The following is a 19,568-nucleotide window of genomic DNA, read 5'->3' on the forward strand; positions in this document are numbered from 1 at the left end:
CTCAGTGTGTAGCCGTGCGATCTCTGCTGCATGTGTGCGTTTGTGGTTTGCTCCCTGCGTTCTGCGCGGCCCGAGTGAAAGCTGATGTGAGACTGTGAGTCCTGCTTTGTCAAAGGGCCACATGAGGGTCACTGTACTTGTCATGGCTTGTACTACTCTGCCTTTGAAAAAAAGCTGTACGATGTCCTGTGTGGCTCTGGAGTGTCAAACAAAATGATGTTGTTGGTTGCATTAAGGGAAACGTAGGATTCAGTGTTTTTGGAGCTTGACACATACCGGAGAGTGCTTTGATTTCTGGTCTTTTATTTTTTGTATCTGTCCCCTGTGAGTCCCCCAACTTTATGGAAGTGCAATACTAAATCACTGGAGTGCCCTTTAATTATGGGATGACATTTGGACCTCGATGGTCCTCAGCTTTTAGACTTAGCGGTTTTGGAAGACTTTAAACCCAGAAAGGGGGGGCGGAGCAAATATTTATAGGACGGAAGTGTAATGCGACCGTAGCTTTAGTGTGTGGTCGGGACAGAGGTGATGAGGAAGTTTCATTTTCCAGATTTCCAGTCCAGATTTCTGTGGATGAAAGCCTCTCTCAATACCGAGTTTTGGATTTTCGTCTTCTGTGTATCATTTTCTGTGCTGCTTTTATTTGTTCCTGCAGCCTTTCAAACAGAAGTTAACTTACTCTCATTTCTGAATTGGCCAGGTCAAACTTAGCTCACATCAGCATGTAAACAAGACAGCACATCTGTCTTGTTTACATGACCCCCCCCCCCCCCCAGGGATCAATAAAGTATTTCTGATTCTCATTCTGATTCTCATTCAGTCGGCTGTTATTTACCATGAAAACCCAACCGTGCTGAACCTGGTGACGAGCTCACTGACCTCCACACTCGGAGCAATGGGATGCATCATCCATGTTTACTCTATAAAAGCCTCAGTTAAACCCTTTGAATCAACTGCTCGTGTGCCCCCTGTTGCTTAAACACACACACACACACACACACACACACACGCACACACACGTAGAATAGGTGTGTGTGTGTGTGTGTGAATTGAAGACGGCTGTTTAGTTTTTATCGCCCCGTAAACCTCAGCTGGGACCTGAGATGGAGAGAAGGAAGAAGAGATCTCAGCTTGTTGGAGGAGTGTGTTCTGTGTGCGATCACACACACACACACACACACACACACACACACACACACACACACACACACACCACCCAGTGCGGCCGGCTTAGTGCAGGAGTATGATTACAGGGCTATTTACATTACAACATAGAGCGACAGAGAGAGGGGGGAGAGATTGGCAAAAAGAGAGAGAGAAGATGGTTTCCAGATGTGAGGTGGAATTCAAAGAGCTACAGAGCGACTCTCCTCCTCCTCCTCCTCCTCCTCCTCCTCCTCTATACAGAGAGAGATCTGGATCAGCCTGCGCATGTTGTAATGGAGAGAATAGGAGACAGAGAGAAACCACAAAACAGAGGAGAGGGAGAAGGCGTTGCTCTGCAGGGGTGAGCGAGAGGAACTCCAGCCAGCAGAGGGAAAAGAAGTGATGGAGATGAGGAAGGGGATGGAAAGAATAAAGAAGAATGAGGGGAGGGAAGAAAAGCGGGGCCCCTCAGTCGACCACAAGTCCACAAATCTAACTGGGGGGAATTCAGTCGGTGGAGGCTGTTTTAGTGTTCTTTTCCAAAACACCAGGTCTTGCTCTCCAAACGTTTGTAGCTGTCATGCTTTCATCAGGGTCTCATCTGAGGTCGTCTCTGGTTATACAGTAGTACGTCAATTACAGGTTATTATAAGGTCATGGTAAGAAAGACATAAGCACTGTGTGAAAAAAACGTAACCCCTCATTCACTTCAACTTCAGCTCTGGATAAAAACGCACCGTCGTCAGGCAAAAGAAGTTGAACCTGGCTGAACTTTTGCCACAATGCAGTGCGACATCTGGTGCCTTCAAATGGGGTCGTGTTTGCCGGGTTTACGAAGAGTCCGTATGAACGCCTCTTGTGGTATTCACGACCTCGTGAGTGGAAACTTTCTGAAGGTTTCCCGAGTTCACGAGTTGTGACGTGTTTTGACGTGTTCAGAAACGGGGGAGGAGGCCGTGGACGGTCAAAGATTATTGTAACGTCGTTTTGGATTTGTTGTATTTATGGTCGGTTGTAAGTCACATGACTGATTGGATAGACCGTATATCAAGCAGGCAGAGATAAGGCAAATAAGAATTGTTATTGATAGGACCAGTTTGTCTTCCAGTTGCTCTCTCTCTCTCTCTCTCTCTCTCTCTCTCTCTCTCTCTCTCTCTCTCTCTCTCTCTCTCTCTCTCTCTCTCTCTCTCTCTCTCTCTCCCTCCCTCTAGTTTGCAGTGCGTCCAGACTCTGGGCCGTTTCAGGAAATACCAACATCCACTTTTTTTTTTTTTTTTTTTCTTCGAAGGGAAACTGACCGACATTCCTCTCGGCTCTATAAACAGAAAGCTGTATGATTGATACATACATATACACACACGCTCGTGCACATTTACACATATCTCGAAGAATTGCGCCATGCTCTTGGATCCGTTTGGACATGTCAGCATTGAGAAATTCACACACGTACACAGACATTGGACGCTGTGTTTTGAAAAACCCCTCCTGTTGATGTTTGGGAGGTAAAGCGAGTGAGGGGCCAGGTGTTTCATATGCTGAAATGGAGGTCATAAATCTCCCTCCACGGAGAGCAAGACTTAATCAATGCATAATGGCGTTGTTGTCTGGTGCTAAACGTTTTGCATTGTTTGTTCTAAATGGGGCACCGTAGAGGTCAAAATGTCTTAACTTTTCAATGCAGAAGCGTGCGTGCTTCATGCAACGTATCCGATTGACCTAATCAAGTTATCATGTAATTATGGTCAGAAATCACAGTTTCCCAGAACCCACTTTGACGTCTTCAGATAGCTTGTTTTGTCTGACCAACAGTCTGAATGAATTTACATTCACATAAAAAGAGGGAAAAGCAGAAAATCCTCAAATTTGAGCATTTTTGCTAACTGACGATGACAATTACTTGATTATTTCAATTGTTGATTACCTTTCTGTCAGTTCCCTAATTGATTAATCCGCCAATTGTTTCAGCACTTGTTGTCTTCCTCATGATGCATAATTATTCAGTATACTTGCACCAGTAATGTCAGTGTTTGAAACTTTAGGATCGGTCTGTCCGATGGTAAAAAAAAAAAAATGCTCATTCAGCTTCCTAATCTGATAAGAGCGCACTTGAGTTGCTGCCTCTGTAATGTCATACAGTGTTACTGTTTATAATGGCCTCTGTACGAGGACAAAGTGCAGATCCTGATGTTTTACACATCTACACTGCTTGCTGTAATTTTGAGGGCGTCACAGATTCCTCATCCAAAGTCATTGGATTCTCTGGAGTTATACACCCAGAATGGGAAAGTCATTAGTACAGTAAAACTAGTCCATTTTCAATAATGCTTCATGCCGTGAACATCAGTCTGTGCCGTATTGCTCAATCAAACGTGTGCGTCACTGCCTTCTCCGCTTGTCTGGCAGCAAACTTAACCTGTCTAATTGCTTTGACCCAGTTTTATGTGAGAGGAACCAGACTGGATGTGTTTCACATGTCTTTGATTTTGGAGCCTTTTCTTTTCAGAATATTCTCGTGTTCTCATCATAAGTTTCTCTCTCAACTCTGTTATGTCGGTCTGTTTATAGAAATCGATACGTATTACAACACAGGAAACTCCTGTAAGAAATGACAGTTGTTTCTCTCTGAAATGGGAAAAAGAAGAGAGAACATGTACTCCATGTAGATTCATGTGACTGATTTATTAAATTTACTGAGTGTCTGCCAGCAAAGACGGAGAGATTCAGGATGGGAAATCCCAGGTTCCTGGTTCCTGGAATTAATCTTGTGCAAAGACGAGGCAACACTGAAATGTATTGGTGGAAACGCTGATTAACACACACATTAAAATGGTGGAAATCCTCCACTGTACTTCACCCTGAGAGGGTCCTTCCTGATGGTTTCTCTGGCAATGTCATGTGTTAGACGCTTCTATAGTGAGCGCTGTGTGTGTGTGTGTGTGTGTGTGTGTTTATGTGTGTGTGTGTGTGTGTGTGTGTGTGTGTGTGTGTGTGTGTGTGTGTGTGTAAAGGAATTTCTCAATCCCAGCGTGCCAAAACTGATCTCAGTGACTGTGTGTTTGTGTATTATGCTGCTGAAATGGAGCTGCTGAGCTCTGGAACTGATGGAGACTGACTCTGTCTTTGTTTACACTGACACACACACACACACACACACACACACGCTCTAGTGACTTGGACAGCTTAGATAAATTTCAACATGTTAGAAATGAAAAATGAATCACACAGACAACATTCAGTCTGGGCATGTTGGGATTGAGAAATTCATTCCACTATCGCGACTCTTCAGTGTCTGCTCTGATGATTCATGCTGTTGCTTCAGCACTGAGATGATACTTTCTGTTATTGGGTAACAGGATTCAGTTCAGAGGTCCTATTGGGTGACAAAGCATTTTTACAAGAAGCAAATCTTTAAACTTTCGCCTGAAATCTCAGATCCTTGGACTTTGAAGCACGTAAAGACGTGCCCTGTCGTACATGATCATTGAAAAGATTGTTTTTAACTGTAATGATTCTTCTGTGATCATTTAAGTAAACTGGCCAGTTAGCTAAAATTGACTCCTCTTAATTGTGTGTGTGTGTGTGTGTGTGTGTGTGTGTGTGTCTGAGAGGATCTAGCAGCAGGGAATCTCGCAGGATCAACCCTTATGTCGCTTCGCAGCCACACACACACACACACACACACACAAGCACTCGGAGCTGTAGTGGCTGTAGGTAGATAAGCTCCGTACTTACGGTGATTAGCTGCGACAGGCTGTTGCGCGACCGCTAGGCCCCCGACTGAGACAGATAGCATGATGAGCACGAGGCTCTGTTTTTGTGCAAGCACTTGATGGACCGTGAGTTGGCCAATTCAGTGCTAAGTTATCAGTTTTACAGCTTAATTAACAGTTAGGCATAGCAAAATCCTACGTCAACCTTCACGTTTGCTGATGGTGGTGACGCTCGATGTACACACTTTGTGATTGCATTTAAAATCAAACCACCACCTCCATTAGGGGGTCCCATCAAAAACATCTGTCAACCGAGAAAATTGATGCTGTCATCACTAAGTGCTGTATATTGATTCATTTTAGAAATTGCAAATCCATTCATATGAAAGTAGAACAGTGTGGTGTGCCAGGATGGTCTATACTGAGTGGAGCCCCAGTACTTGAACTGGATATGAAATCCAATATGTCCCTGTGGCTGAAAACTGTCAACGTGTTCTCAGGGTTCATCAATATTCAGCACTCCATGTTCCTCAGTTGACAGATGCATACGACAGAACCCAACATACGCAGTGTAAATACTGTGCTATACGTACATTCTGCGGCCTGCTTCAGAGGTCCAGTAAATTTGTTGCACAACTTTTGCTTTTATTGTGTTTGCTAATTAAACAACTAACCACCTCGCAAGTGAAACCCGCATTAATTGATTTTATTTGCAACAAGCTGGAAGCACAACATTGACATATTCCCATCTTATAAAGGTGATCTGGTGATCCAGTTAGCAAACATTGGCTCATTCACACATCCAGCGGACATGGAGCACTCATTTGCATTCGTGGTTGTTTTCCACCTGATTCACTCCCCTTTTAGCTCCATTTTTGGTCTCCACCAACTCCTGAGGGAAATATCTGGCTCTGTAGCAGCTAAATGCTAGTCGCTAACTTTGTCTGACTGCTGTGTGGTTCTGTTCAGGTAGCTTACAGTGGGTTTATCAACAGTTATGTTTTTTTTTGTTTTTGTTTTTTTGAAAACAGCTGCCTGCTTCAGCTGGGTTGAAGAGAGTAGCGAAAGTGATTCAAAACAGCTCAAAACAACGAGCCGGGAGATACTAAAACGCCCCATAGTGCTCAGGGGAACAGCAGAGTCGGGTGGTAATGCTATTATCTACCTAACAGACCTAATGTTTCAGTAAAAAATATCACTTCCTACGTGGTAACAGCAAAGAAAATAACTATTTCTATTCCAAACTGTCAGGACAGACCAGCCTGAAGCTCAGCTTTGCTGCCAAGAGCTGTGGTCTTCCAATATGGCTGCCAAAGTTACACAACATACAAGTAACTTGTCACTGTGCAATTAACGCATCTGTTTAAACCCAAGTATTAATTGGATGAGTAAAATCTTGCCATTGGTCAGTTTACAAAAAGAAGTAACTTTGTACAGAACTAAGCAGTGGAGAGAGAAAGACAGAGGATAAGGTCATGGGGGGGCAGTCTCTTGTTCACACTTGCCTCCTCCCTCACTCCTCCCTCTTCATCTTCTTCCCTCCTCCAGCCCTTCCTCTGCTGCATTACCAGCCGAGGCGGCCGGGAGAAGGGGAGTGAGGCTTGCAGCAGCCCCTCAGTCAGTTATTTAGTCAATTGTTTTCCCTGTAGCTCACTACTGTATTGCACCTCTCTGTGAGGCACTCAAAATCTTGACTCGTTTGAAAAGGAGACTGCTGCTTTTCAAACGTTCTTCCTGTAATTCAGTCGTATTTTTGTGCGATATTCTGATCCTGTTATAATCCCACTTTGGCTGCCGTTGTATGTGAGTACTGGAGTGGTTCAGATTGGCTGGCTGTTCTGTCTCTGCTGCCAAACTTTGGAGAAGGGAGCTCTGTGTGAAATTTGACTGTAGTGGAGCTCAAAGGGGGGAGGAACCTCCAGAAGATGGTTTGACTTGGGAGAGAGAGCGATCTTCTCTGTTGCAAAGAGAGAGAAGTCATCAGGAAGAAAAGGGAGTCTGATGTGGGACAACACCACAAGGTGTTGGATTTGAGGGTTTTATATTTCACTCTTGGACAAACCAGAGAACCACGTTTATTTTTATTTTCAAGAGGGAGAAAGACGTATTTTGTTTTGGGAAAGAATTTTTAAGTTTTTGCTTCTCTTCAGTTTTACAACATGGCTGGGATGTATGGATGCTTCAAGAGCAGGAAGTAAGTTTCAGTTGCATTTTTAATTGCATTTATTACTGGTAAATGATTGGGATCTTTTGTACCAACTGACTATAACTAACTCAAAATGCATTCACAATGTGTTGCAAAATCAGCCATAAAATATCTCCTGAAGCTAAATCTTGTTTTGACATCACACCTGACAACATAATATTACTCATATACATTGCTTCATCAAACTGCCCGTCCAGACTACCACGAACGTGATCTTTAAATCAGCGTCACAGGATGTGGGTGTTATTTGGCTCTCATAAAGGGATTTTTCAACACATAATTATATATTAATGGAGGTCATGGACGACTTGTAATACTTACACAACATGTGTCAACAGTCATGCACTCTGCCGCTGCAAGTACTTATTTCACAATGAGCCGCATCATGTTGACCACAACACAAATCCAAATGCTGACAGAAGTTACAACTCTTTTCTTAGAGTGCAGTCATTCATTTGCATGTTGGGGGTTTTCCCAGAGTTGACTGTCTTTTGTTGCAGCGGTCTAATCAGACTTTTGTTTCTCTTTTGTTTGCTGAGACAATTGATGGCTTGTAGCTGGCGCTGACAGTCAGCTGTGTGACTCAGAGCTGATAGACTGAAGATGACTGAAATGATTAGTCCTAAAATCCCAGAACTAAACTTGCTTTCGGTTTTGTTTTCAGGTTTCCTGTAAATTCCCTCTAAACGCAGAATCCAGTCATGTTGTTGCTCAACTGATGGCTTGATTCTTGATAGCTGTGGATATTGACTTTCAATTTGAGTGCATGTTTTCTGTTATAGCTGGTGGGAGTCCTCAGTGCTTTAATGTTTTGAATTGGGTATATATAGACGTCTGGGCTTGGCAGTGAGATTGGACCACAGAGGGTTAGGATAATGAGTGCCTTTAGCTTTTTGACTACAGTAAAGTATCTTTTTTTGTGCCAGAGCTGTGGAGATGTGGTGTTGGGCGCACCGATACCCCCTTCTACTTTCTTTGTCTTTGGCCTTTCAGTCTCATGACATGACAACAATACAAGCTTTTATGGCCCACTCAGCAGAGTTGACTTAGACAAACATTTTGTTTGTGTGTGTGTGTGTGTGACACACAGAGAAAGTGACTTAAGAGAGGCGATGTGCTGCAAGACACACAGATTCAACTTGAGAACCACAATTGTGTTATCCTGTAACTGGTTCATACCGAAACCAAGATTGTCTTGAATCAATTCTTACTACAAATTGTCAATAGACAGACAAACCCACAAACTGACGGTGCCTTCAAATTGAACTCATGAAGTCTTATTTTCAACACGGTAAATAGAGTACAGGAACATTAAAAAAAATAATAATTCTTTGTTTATTGCAACATTGTGTTTAAAAGTGACAAGCAGAAAAAGCCAGCGTAAAGTAACTTCCATGGGCTCGGATCCGAACATTCCCACTTACAAAGTCCCGAGTGCCGCGACGCACCGTTCAAACGGACTCTCCGCTTGAGTACGGTGAACACAATCCCACTCGAAGGCGACGTAAATGTCTCAGGACGCAAAACTACCTCTACACTTCTCTCCATCGGCTAAAACTTTCAAGCGTGTCGAAAATGACCGCAAGACGAAGTGTAATGAATTAATTAAACAGGGTGTTTATCTGCTCTAATCGAAGAAAATGCAAATGTTAGCACTAGTTTACCTAGTTACAGTAGTAACGCAAATGTAGCATTACTTCCGAAGACCGTGGTGCATATCATTAGCTATAATTAATGCTGACTGTTAACCAACCTGTTTTCAGCTGACTCGCAGTGTTATCTTGCTTCACTAGATAGCTACAGCTGACAAAATCTGCTTGCAGCAGTTGTGATTTCAGCTGACCAAATTGACGGTCGCTGCCTTCTGGCTACCTCTGTGTGAAATCAAGAACCCTCTGTTAAAAAAGATTGCTAAGATACTTTGAATGGTAAACTTCCCTGTAAGAGGGGAAAGCTTGACACGCATAACAACAGTGACTAAAGGCTTAATTGGCAACAACCCAATTAGTGATTTTGTACCTTCAGCATTTTAGCCTTGATTTCGATTTTGCAAAACTTCGGCAGGTTTAGGCTCAGCCCACCAGTGGTGTAGAACTCTATATTGTAAACGGATGGGAGTCTTAAAGCCGAGGACAAGTGTGTGTTGTCACTTTCTCACCAGGCCCCGTCTTCCCCAGTGTTTCCCCTGGTCCAGCAGTCACTGTGTAACCACAGTAGGTTGAGTTTGTTCAGCAGGAATGGTGATGCAGCTGTAAATGAATGTAGACTGTGCAGAGTGACTGATGAGAGTGTTTGGTCAGTTTCTGTCTTGAGTCCATGTAAGGCTTGTTGCTAAGAGCACAGCCCCGTTTCGAACTGGAGGGGAGAGGAGATGGAGGAGAGGCAAAGGCAGGACAGCTGGAAGACAAGAGAAACCCACACAAAACAATGGTTTCTAAATTGCAACCAAACGGCGAGCTTTTTTTTGGAGCTATTTGGACAATAATCGTGTTTTCAACAATGTTATTGAATCTGAAGCTGACTGAGAATTTCAGCTTTGTTTAACACTCTTCCAGAGTTCATTCATGTCCTGTCCAGTTTAGAAATAAAGGAAGAAAAAAAAGGAGGAGGTGTGATTTTTGAGGGTGACTTAGGCAAGACTATACCTTCATATTGAGACATAATTCAGCCAAAATAAACTCTGGAAGACGTCTACCAATCAATCCCATCCAGTTCTTTAAGCAGTTAACTGGAATTTGAGGGATGACGAGACTTTTGATCACAACACATTCTTCAGAAGCTTGAGTGTTTTCCCCTGAAACAAGCCAAGCTTTGACTACTTTACTCCGACACTGTGTCACGACACTTTTAGTTATAAGACCCTGGTTGTGGACAATTACTCACCAGTTGGTTTACCCTGCTTCTGCTGGATTACTACAGTACTAGTCCAGATTAATACAGTCAGGCATGCTGAACTAAGTAGCTAAACTCTCTTTTGTAGCTTATCTGGAAACTTCTTTACAACAAGCTCCGGTCTCTGGTTTTGTTTCAGTCACAGTGTATCACTGCTGTTACGTGCAACACGCTCTGTTACAGTGTGGCGTTTGTTTTGTTTCCCATTTTCCTCTTCATAATTGCAGGTTTATATGATCCACGTAGACTTGGCACACATTGGACTCAAATCAAACCGCATTTTATGACTCAGTGATTTCCACAGATTGTCATTTTACTTCACCAGCATTGGAAGGAGATCCAACCAATGATATTGCTCACATCTCTAAATCCCAGCGAGTCATATTTTTCAAGCACCAGGGTCTCTCAGTTAAATTTAAACTGAGGGCGTTGCGATATTTAATGGCTACTCCTACATTACCGAGGCAACTGTTGTTGGCTCTGATGCACTGTGATTGGAAATGTGCATCACGGATGTGCTGCCTCACGCTGTATGTTAAAGGTCATTGTAGTTCACTGTGTAAATACAATGTTGGGAATTACAAGGTTCATGTATCAGGGCAAAGTAATGTTTTACTTACAGATGGGTTTCCCCTTTACAAGCAATCCCGGATGCACCTGCAGCAGGAAACACGTTGCCATAATGTCCTGGTAGCTTGATTATGGGCATTTTCAGCATTTAGAAAATGAAGCAAATCTCTGGAAACCAGTCAAAATAGGTTTACAGGTACATTTGTAGGCAAATCCAAACCTGTTACCACTGGCCTGTTACTGTACACAAAGCTCTACAGGTGGTGAGAAATGAACTGTTGAGTGTCCCAAAACATCAAACGGCAGCATGGGTGAAAAGCACAGAAGCCCCCTCTCACACAAGTACTGTTAGCATTAAGAAAAAGTAACATTAGCATATACTAAATCAATTCCTGCTGTTTGTTAAGAACACAATACGTCCCTCATTCATTCATTCATTCATTCATTCATATTTTCATTTTGCTTCGTTTTCTACTCCCTTCATGTATGTGCATCTCACTAATGACGTTGCATTGAAACCTCTTGGCAGATTGTTGATGGGACCATTTCAACATTACAGATGAGAAAATAACAACGATTTTTAGGAGCTTTTGTTCCGAGGTTAACAAAGATCGTGCCAACAGATCTTCTGATCTTTGCATAATGGCCAAGCTCTCTACTTTACACTTTCAGGTGAGAAATACCCACAAAGTATCTCATTTTAGATGATCCTCTTCCACACCTTTTTAAGTCGGCACTGCAGCCTAAAAGAAATTTCGACCAATTCTGCTTAGCGCTGTTGCTCTCTCAAATCTTTTCTTTGCTTTTTAAGGCATGGGAAAGTCAAAGTAACAGTGACATTCTTTACAGGTCAGGACTGAAATGTAATGTGTAATTTCCTTCGTAGTCACCGTCTCCTGCTGACCGTGCAGGCGTTGAATGGTTGAATGGGTCAAGAGGGAAGTGCCGCGGTTCTAAAGGCCATGTTCCCAGTTAGGTATGTGCGGTTGGAACAGACAAAGACAGAGAGAGGAGAGGGACGGTGAGATAATGAGACAGGGGGTATAAAGAATGAAGAGACAAACAGGGGAGGAGGGAATAAAGAAATGTTGGTGTGGAGCTGTGTTATCTGGCCACATTCTTTATATATTCCTCATATCCTTTTATGGCCCTTTGGCTCAAATTGTGCCCCTTCAAGTAACGGAGATGGGTCCGGCAATAACAACACTCATGTTAAAGCTTTTGAACATCTGGGGAGAGAGTAATGGGAGCCTTTTCTTACGTGCTGTTCCCCATTAATGTGTTATTAGATAACGTGCAGAAAGACATGTGACAAGACGGCAGATGGAAACAGCCAGACTGGACCTTGTATAGCGTTCAGTAGTCCATCACAGAATAAACCAGATCCAGGACGAGCTACTGTCCTTTAGCTACAGTGTGAATTAATGACAAAGTCTGAACCCCTGATACGACTGGTTTGTTTAAAGGAGTTGATATTTTGGAAAAGAGACGCATTTGCTTTCTGGCCGAGAGTTAAATGAGAGGATTGATGCCACTGACATGCTCCAGACATGCTCCATGCTTAAGAGACAGGCTCCATGTGGAACTTACGGTTGTTCTGCTTGGCTAATGAGGGAGTACTGAGTAGAACTTCAGTCAAAGTGAATGCTGTCATTATACTAATCCTACTGTGATTCATAGCATGTGTGCAGTAGAGAAAAGTGAAGGCTAAAAATAACTAAATAATATCATTCCCTATAATGAATGTACACCTCCTGAAATGGTGCATACGGTACATACTTCATGTTGTGTACACACTTTGAAGTTGACATGCATGCTGCTTATTTCTGTATATACAACATGTCCATCTATAGCTATATCTGTGCTCAGTGGTGGCTCATCCCAGTCAACCAAGTTCACCATTCCAGCTGACTAGAAAAGTCGTTCGGCTCCCTCGCAATTCTTTCTCGGTTCACTTCTGGATCTCTCTCTTTCTCTCTGTGGAAATTGAAGGCTTGCGGCTGGTCATAGACCCACTAACATCATATTACCAGTGGCCAGTTCATCTACCCTCCCTGCGCTCGGCCTCTCATCTCCTCTCACTATGCTGGCCTTGTTTTTGTGTCTCAAACATGGGGAATAGATTCTTGGCTTCTCTGGCCAAGCACCTAAAAATAAGTCTTTGACTGGTCTTTTCAGGTTTCCCCACATGGATTCCACGCCATGATATATTGATGGTGATCCTTGCTACTGAAATAAGAGACTGAATATTATAGCCAAAGTTTCAGCAGTCCAGATTCCACCCACGGAAACACCAAAGAACCATCACAGCGATCATCAACCCAAAGCATCCCGACCTTTTTGGATTTTTAGAAACACTGGTAGTATGTGAATGAGTATTCAAGGGATGAATCGTACGATAGAAAACAGAATTTCATTCATAAACAGAGTTAGCTCTTTCTGCTCTGCTCTCACATGATTAAGGCTTCGCTCTGCTTTTACTGTGTACGGCCACACAGCTAAGGGGTTTGTTCTGTTCGAGCCTAATGGAAAATCGTTTCTGTAATTTAATCATGTTATCTAAGGCCGAAAGCATTACAAGATTCCTTGATCTAGTCACAGTTACACAGAGCCACAGAGGCTCTGCAGCAATGGACGTCAGATTTCGGTGTTTATGGTGTTTTACTCAACATTGTCAAAATATTTCAGTTGCAAGCGGCACAGCATATTTGTTCTTGTCCTACAGCAGCTGTTTCACTGTAAATCTCTTATTCTGTGGTCCCTAATTGCTGAGGTAATGTAATCAGGTCCATGTTAGCCTAGTTTAGTGCTGGCGGTACAGAAGGATCAGGAGTGGAGTGGATTTGTGTTGTAAAAGCTCGAAAGTCCACTATGGGACCCACTATGGAAGCCTCTGTATACCTAGATCAGATGATTCCTTTTAGATATACAGGAAGATACAGGTGTCTGTGTACAGAGGAATCATTTTACAATCATGAATGGGTTTATTAACTGTATTAAAAGCCTGTTTTTCTGAGTCAATAATCAGTACCACAGGGGCGATCTTCAGAGTTGTCACTGTTGTCTGACATCATGTCAGATATCTGCCTGTTGGTGCTGACAGGAGCCAGTTAGCCGGCACCGTGAGCTTGTGATGTAATGAGTCTGGTAACACTGGGTCCATTGAGGGATTAAAGCTGAATTAGATTGGATTTGCTCTACGTCAGAAGGACGGGAGCCCCCGTAGACAAAGTAAAGTTATTGTCATCTACGACAAAGAAAGAGCTCGGCGTTCATCTCCACCCATCGTTCACTCCCACGTTTATCTGAATGTCTCTTCAACTTGCATCTATACTATTTTGCTAATCAGTAGGATTCCTAGATGAGGTTTGTTTTCACTGTGCAAACCTGGACAGTGTTCAGTCCAGTCATGGATTTGTGTTGTCTGGATTTGGACTTTGTTCTGTCTACATCAGCTGGACAAGACTTAGTTTACAGCAGATGGCATGGCAGGAGGTGTGTGTGTGTGTGTTAACTTGCTTGTGTGTACGCAAGCCACCTTTTAGCACAGATTTAAGGACAAATATGGACATGTCTGTCTTCACTCTGTGTGTGTGTGTGTGTCAGTGTGCGTGCTAACTGTATGTGGGTGTTAATGAGGTTATTTCATCTGTCTAATAAAGGCAGACCTCCTACTGGTCTGAATACCTCTACATGTTAATCCATTGTTATGTAATGAGGCTGACACACACACACACACACACTCACTCTCACTCTCTCTCTCTCTCTCGTGCACAGGCACACAGTTCCAAATAAAGCTAATGAAGTGCAGGAGAGTGTTTACACTGCATGCAATGCAATGCTGCAGACGGATTAGCATCTTTAAATAAAACCAAGTTAAAAAATGATGTAACTTGCTCTTGTATATGAGAATATAAAGTGAAGCGGGAGCTCCGGCTTGTTAAATGTTGGGATTGTGAAATATAGTGTCAGACTCTTAGCGGGTTTATAAGGTTCCCACACCCTCTCTGACATGTTAAACTGTTGGATTATGTTTTACTGCTTGATTTAGTTTTATATTTGGTGAACACTGCTGTGAAATGCAATACCGGCCGTACGACAGGTTCTAAAGCCCCTTTCAGACATCGAACATGTGACACTGCTGTCAAAGTGATGGCCTTTTGTCATTCTTGTTAATGTTCCTTACGGCTTCATTCAGACATCCAGAAAACGGTATTTGGCACCTGGTTCACGGGAGGGGACAAGTACTTTTCTAGACTGATCTGATACGTGAAGAATCTCCTCAACACCTTAAACACTGGCTCCTTCACAGTGTTTCATGGTTTATTCTTAACTCATTTTATTGTCTTTGTGCAGAAAAGATGAAGGTTGAGACGTTACAAGATGCATATTTAATCTCTTTCTCTGCATGTTTTACCTCCTGCTGCAACAGCCTTTACGTTAATCTGCCGCCATTCAATTCCGACATTGTTCCGCGTTGACGGTGATATGGAAATGTTTCTAGGTGCAACCTGGTCAGATTGCCTTTTCACGTAAACATGACCAGGGTGGTACAGGTCTGAAAGGGGCTCAATATTCCGATGGATATTAGAAACACCTCTCAATCAGCGTTACTGGTCTACTATTGTATTTGTAGCCCTTTGTAAGATGATCAATAATTCTTAAAATACCTAAATATGATATTTACTGTTCTACTAATGTGTCCACTGTCACCACTCACAGCCTCTTAATTAACAACTTTTGTTTGTTATGGGTTATGTTATAGGTGGAGCCCATTGGCAATGAGCTGATCAATGGATAAACCATACCAACCAAATATTGTGAACTGCGGGACATACTGCACGTTGCAGACTCAGTTCTGGCTACATTACATTGGATTTGAATAATTAATTTGCTACCTGGCAAAACTGCTCTCAGTATAAAGCCCAATATTAAACAGCTACTTACTGCAGCCTCAGCTTTCTGACCGAAGCTGTCAGCAAAGGCGGGGTCCATCGCAGAGCTGGCGTATTGGATTAAGTTAGACTGTACAGGTGTATCGAATAAACTGGTGACTCGGTGTACTGTAAACATGTCCCAAAGCTGCAACATAAACCAGATTCAAGGTATAAACTCAGTCAAACTGGATCAGTGTAAGCATATAAAGTACGCTTCTGATCAGCCATCGCATTAAAACCCGATGACGTTTCACATTAACAGCAAAGAGAAACTATTTACCACTGCAAATAACTGCTTTAATTTTTTTTGATGATTGAATAGTTTGGCTGATTTGAACAGTCTGAAACCATGTGGTGGCGAGCTAATGAAGGCATACTTTTTGGAGGATTTAGTTTGGAAATACGGCCACTGCACAAGGATCAAGCTGTGCTAGATTCCTTTTCTCTTCCCCGGCAGAGTTTATTGTTGCTGAGCCGTCAAGCCATTAGTGTGCTTATTTTAATGTGACGTGTGAGTGAGGAAATCATTTCACTGAGGGCTTCTTACCATCTTTGGTAGACAGGAAGGCCTCAGTGTTTACTGTAAGTCTGTTTTCTCTTTTGTCCCTCTCTTCTTCCTAATATTCGTCTGTTTATCTAACTGACTCTTCTTTCCTTTCATGCTGCTCTTTCCCACAACCCCTTTCCTTGACCCCTTCCCTCCCTCTGTCTTGTATTTGTCCCCGTCTCCTCTGTTTTCTCACTGTCTCCCTTTGCGCTTGCTTTCTTTCTCCCCCACTTGCTCTTTTATTTATGTGTCCCTCACTCATCCTCTCGTCTATAATTATTTTCCCCTGTCTTGTTGTTTGTCTCCTCACTTCAAATCTATCTTTCTGCTCGTCTTTCCATTTTCCTCCTCCCTCCCCTTATCGTCCCTCCATCCTTCTCGTAGATGAAGCGGAGGATGTCACCATGGGGAGCCGGCTTTGGAAGTGGGCGCAGGTCAGTCATTTTGACCCTGACCATCTGACCTTGAACCATAGACTGTATATATATAAAGATGGACGACACGTCTCCACTTCCTCCCACTGTACAAAAATTAAGGCAAAATATCCCACATACGGCTGCTGCCATCTTGCACTGGTGACATTTGGAGTCTGCGCAGTAGTGATCGGGGGGGTGGATATTGAGGGCACCGCAGTCAATCACAGCTGTCAATCATTATCTCACACCCACTTTTTATAGCATCATCACCATCCGCTAACATGGAGGGGGCGGGGCTTATGACCTCTGCTGCAGCCAGCTTACCAGGGGGCGATCAAGATGTTTGGCTTCACTTTTGGGGAGCTGTCATGTCGTCCATCTTTTCCCATGTATGTATGGAATAAACTAACGGGATACCATGTGTTAGGTAATGAGCTTTAAAGGTGTGACTAGTCTGACTTTTGAACTTTGGACAGAGCCTTTATAGACTTTATAGACTAGAATTTTTTTAGTTCCCAAATATAGAAGCGTACATTTTAAAATGCCATCACCTGTTGTGGTATGTTCAGTTTTCTCACCCGTTGTTGGAAGATGTAGTCCTGTGGTGTTAGTATGTGTTTCGACTGGTTTCCCTTCTCTCACAGACACTTTTGACATTGTTTCCTGTGTTCATATCATAGGCAATATACTATATGTCTGTCTGTGCTTATCTGTTTCTTTGTGTCTGTTTCCTAGAGATGTTATTAAGGCTCTTGAACCGCTGTGTGTGTGTGTGTGTGTGTGTGTGTGTGTGTGTGTGTGTGTGTGTGTGTGTGTGTGTGTGTGTGTGTGTGTGTGTGTGTGTGTGTGTGTGTGTGTGTGTGTGTGTGTGTGTGTGTGTGGTGAACTTTTGGCTGCAGTGTCTTCCTGTGGCATCAGAAAGGAAATGGATTAGTCCAGCCCTATCAGCTCATGACAACAACAGCAACAACAACAACACCAACAACAACAGCGTCGTTGTGGCCATGTGATGCAATGATGCGAATATTGAAATAATGTAAATGCCGTAGTTTTAAGGTTTATTAAAGAAGTGGTGTCGCAGGCTGTTCCAGTTTAGTCCAGTTGTTTCTCTCTCTGCTGGAGATGAGGAGAAAGAAAAGTTGGAGACGATGATGCTTCTCATGACTTTAACAAGGGTTAAGATGACGATAATAGCTAATGGTTATGTAACGGTAATACTGACGAAAGCCCCTCAGCACGTCAAGCAGCCCTCTGGAATGTTCCATCTGTTTCTATAATACAAACTCGCTGTAAACACAGTTGACAAGAAGCTCTCCAGCCGCTTCCCTTAATGGAGAGAAAAGAGTCGGTTCACGCAAACAGCGAGCGTGGCAAACATGGCTGCCCTGTAAACCTTCCAAAAAGGAAGTGAAGACGTGACTCTACCATATTAAAACATATTTTAGTGTTTTGCTAAAAGGATCCCAACTTACCAGCTTTTCCTGGAGCCATCAACAAAATCACGTGTGAATGTCAGTGGATGGAGTATCGTGTCCATGTCTGTTGATGCAGCTGATTTTATTAATAGCACCTTACGAACTTCTCATCCGCGTTGGCTCACAGTTTAACTAACTACATTATTTTAACGGTTTCATTTGATCCCAGAATCAGTTTTATCAGCGTGAAATCACATTAACTGCAACTGCAACATTCATAATCGTATGTAGCTGGGACAATCAATAGGTGTTTCGAGCGTTTCTTTCCTCCGTATTATAGAGGGAAAACATTTGCTAATTAATGGACAATCTTACAAACCATGAAAATATTGGAATTCTTTCATCCTTCATTTTTGTGTCATTTACCTTTTATTTTCTACCATTTCCCAACAAGTCTGTAACACTATTCTCCAAAAATGTACTATTTATTTCTATTAAATGGTTTCATTAGTTTGAGGTTTTCCATATAGAGCTAGATAACCAGGCTCTGGATATACAGGATGGTTTGCAGGTATAACGTTTACCATGGTCGCCTTTTTAGTTTAACTCGTTAGACTGCTGGTGTTAGCTAATTATTTCAGTTTTGCACCGAGTGCCTGTACGAGATGTAATAGTCAAACAGAGAACCAACATGAGAACAAGAAATTCAATTCTGTTACCGAGACCAGTGAGCGATTAGGTTTTGGTGTAGCTGCTTTAGCTGTGTGGTGTTGCACATCTGTATTGCCTTGTGGCAGCTCATCATGGTGTCACGCTTATTGTCATCTGTTGTACATGAAAAGTTTCCCAAATGCTGTTATGAAGTTTGACCAAAGAGAAAATTTCCCATCTCTGCACCAAACAGTGACATAGCCGCAATCATTCAGAGATGTCAATTTACAGAAAACCCACATCTGTGACGACTCCGCTTCCTGCCAAACTACCCAGGAAATCTTGCACATAAAGCGTGCAGCTAATTCGATTTGAGGCTAGAATAGGGAGTCATGTAAAACCTGGTGAATTAATGCTCCCTCCGTACGAGACAGCAGCTAACTGATTCAGCATGCTGGAGCTGAACTCTCACATGGCCCCCAGCTTCCTGTACGCTGGACAAGGCTCGTTAATAGTCCTGTGAAATAAAGTCAAGATTAAAAAAAACTCACAAGTGATTCTGAAATGTATCCGATACCGACCTCTGATACTGTCGTACCACGCAGTAAAGGTCAGCAGCCGGGAATGTGGTGACCTCCACGCTGCAATAACAAGATATCAGTTTGTAATGTGATTTCACGTCTGTTTGAGTTTGTGTTAAGGGTTGCTGGGCATCTGCTGGTGCTGAGACGTGAAGCTTTCAGCAGGCAGCAGTGGAGGGCAGAGCAGAGCGCTGGAAACATAGCTGAGATGCCTCTGCTGAGACTGTTTGGATTGTAGAGAAGCAGTTTAAATAGCAAACTGAAGTGCGTCTCAGCAATTTAACACATGCTCATCTTTTAAGGAATGCGGAAATGGATCAGTGTTAATGCATTTAGGAGTTTACTCAGCAGGTTTTGAAATGATTTGATAAAGCAGTGGCTCGTTACAGTGCAGGCGGCTTTTTAATCCTTCAAGTGAACTCGCTCTGTCTGCGTAGTCCTTTGTGATTTCAGATTTTGCCGCCCGGCCCATGCCAAGCTACTTTTACTGGCGG

The 19,568-nt window shown here is 42.9% G+C and overlaps 1 protein-coding gene across 1 annotated transcript in view; it reads left to right on the forward strand.

Moving 5' to 3' along the window:
• Nucleotides 1–19,568, forward strand: part of LOC139291410 (CRACD-like protein) — a 41,309-nt gene that overhangs the window by 1,563 nt on the left and 20,178 nt on the right. The gene's annotated exons all lie outside the window — the stretch shown is intronic.

The sequence above is a fragment of the Enoplosus armatus genome, chromosome 10 (assembly GCF_043641665.1).
Source record: "Enoplosus armatus isolate fEnoArm2 chromosome 10, fEnoArm2.hap1, whole genome shotgun sequence".
NCBI classification, from domain to species: domain Eukaryota; kingdom Metazoa; phylum Chordata; class Actinopteri; order Centrarchiformes; family Enoplosidae; genus Enoplosus; species Enoplosus armatus.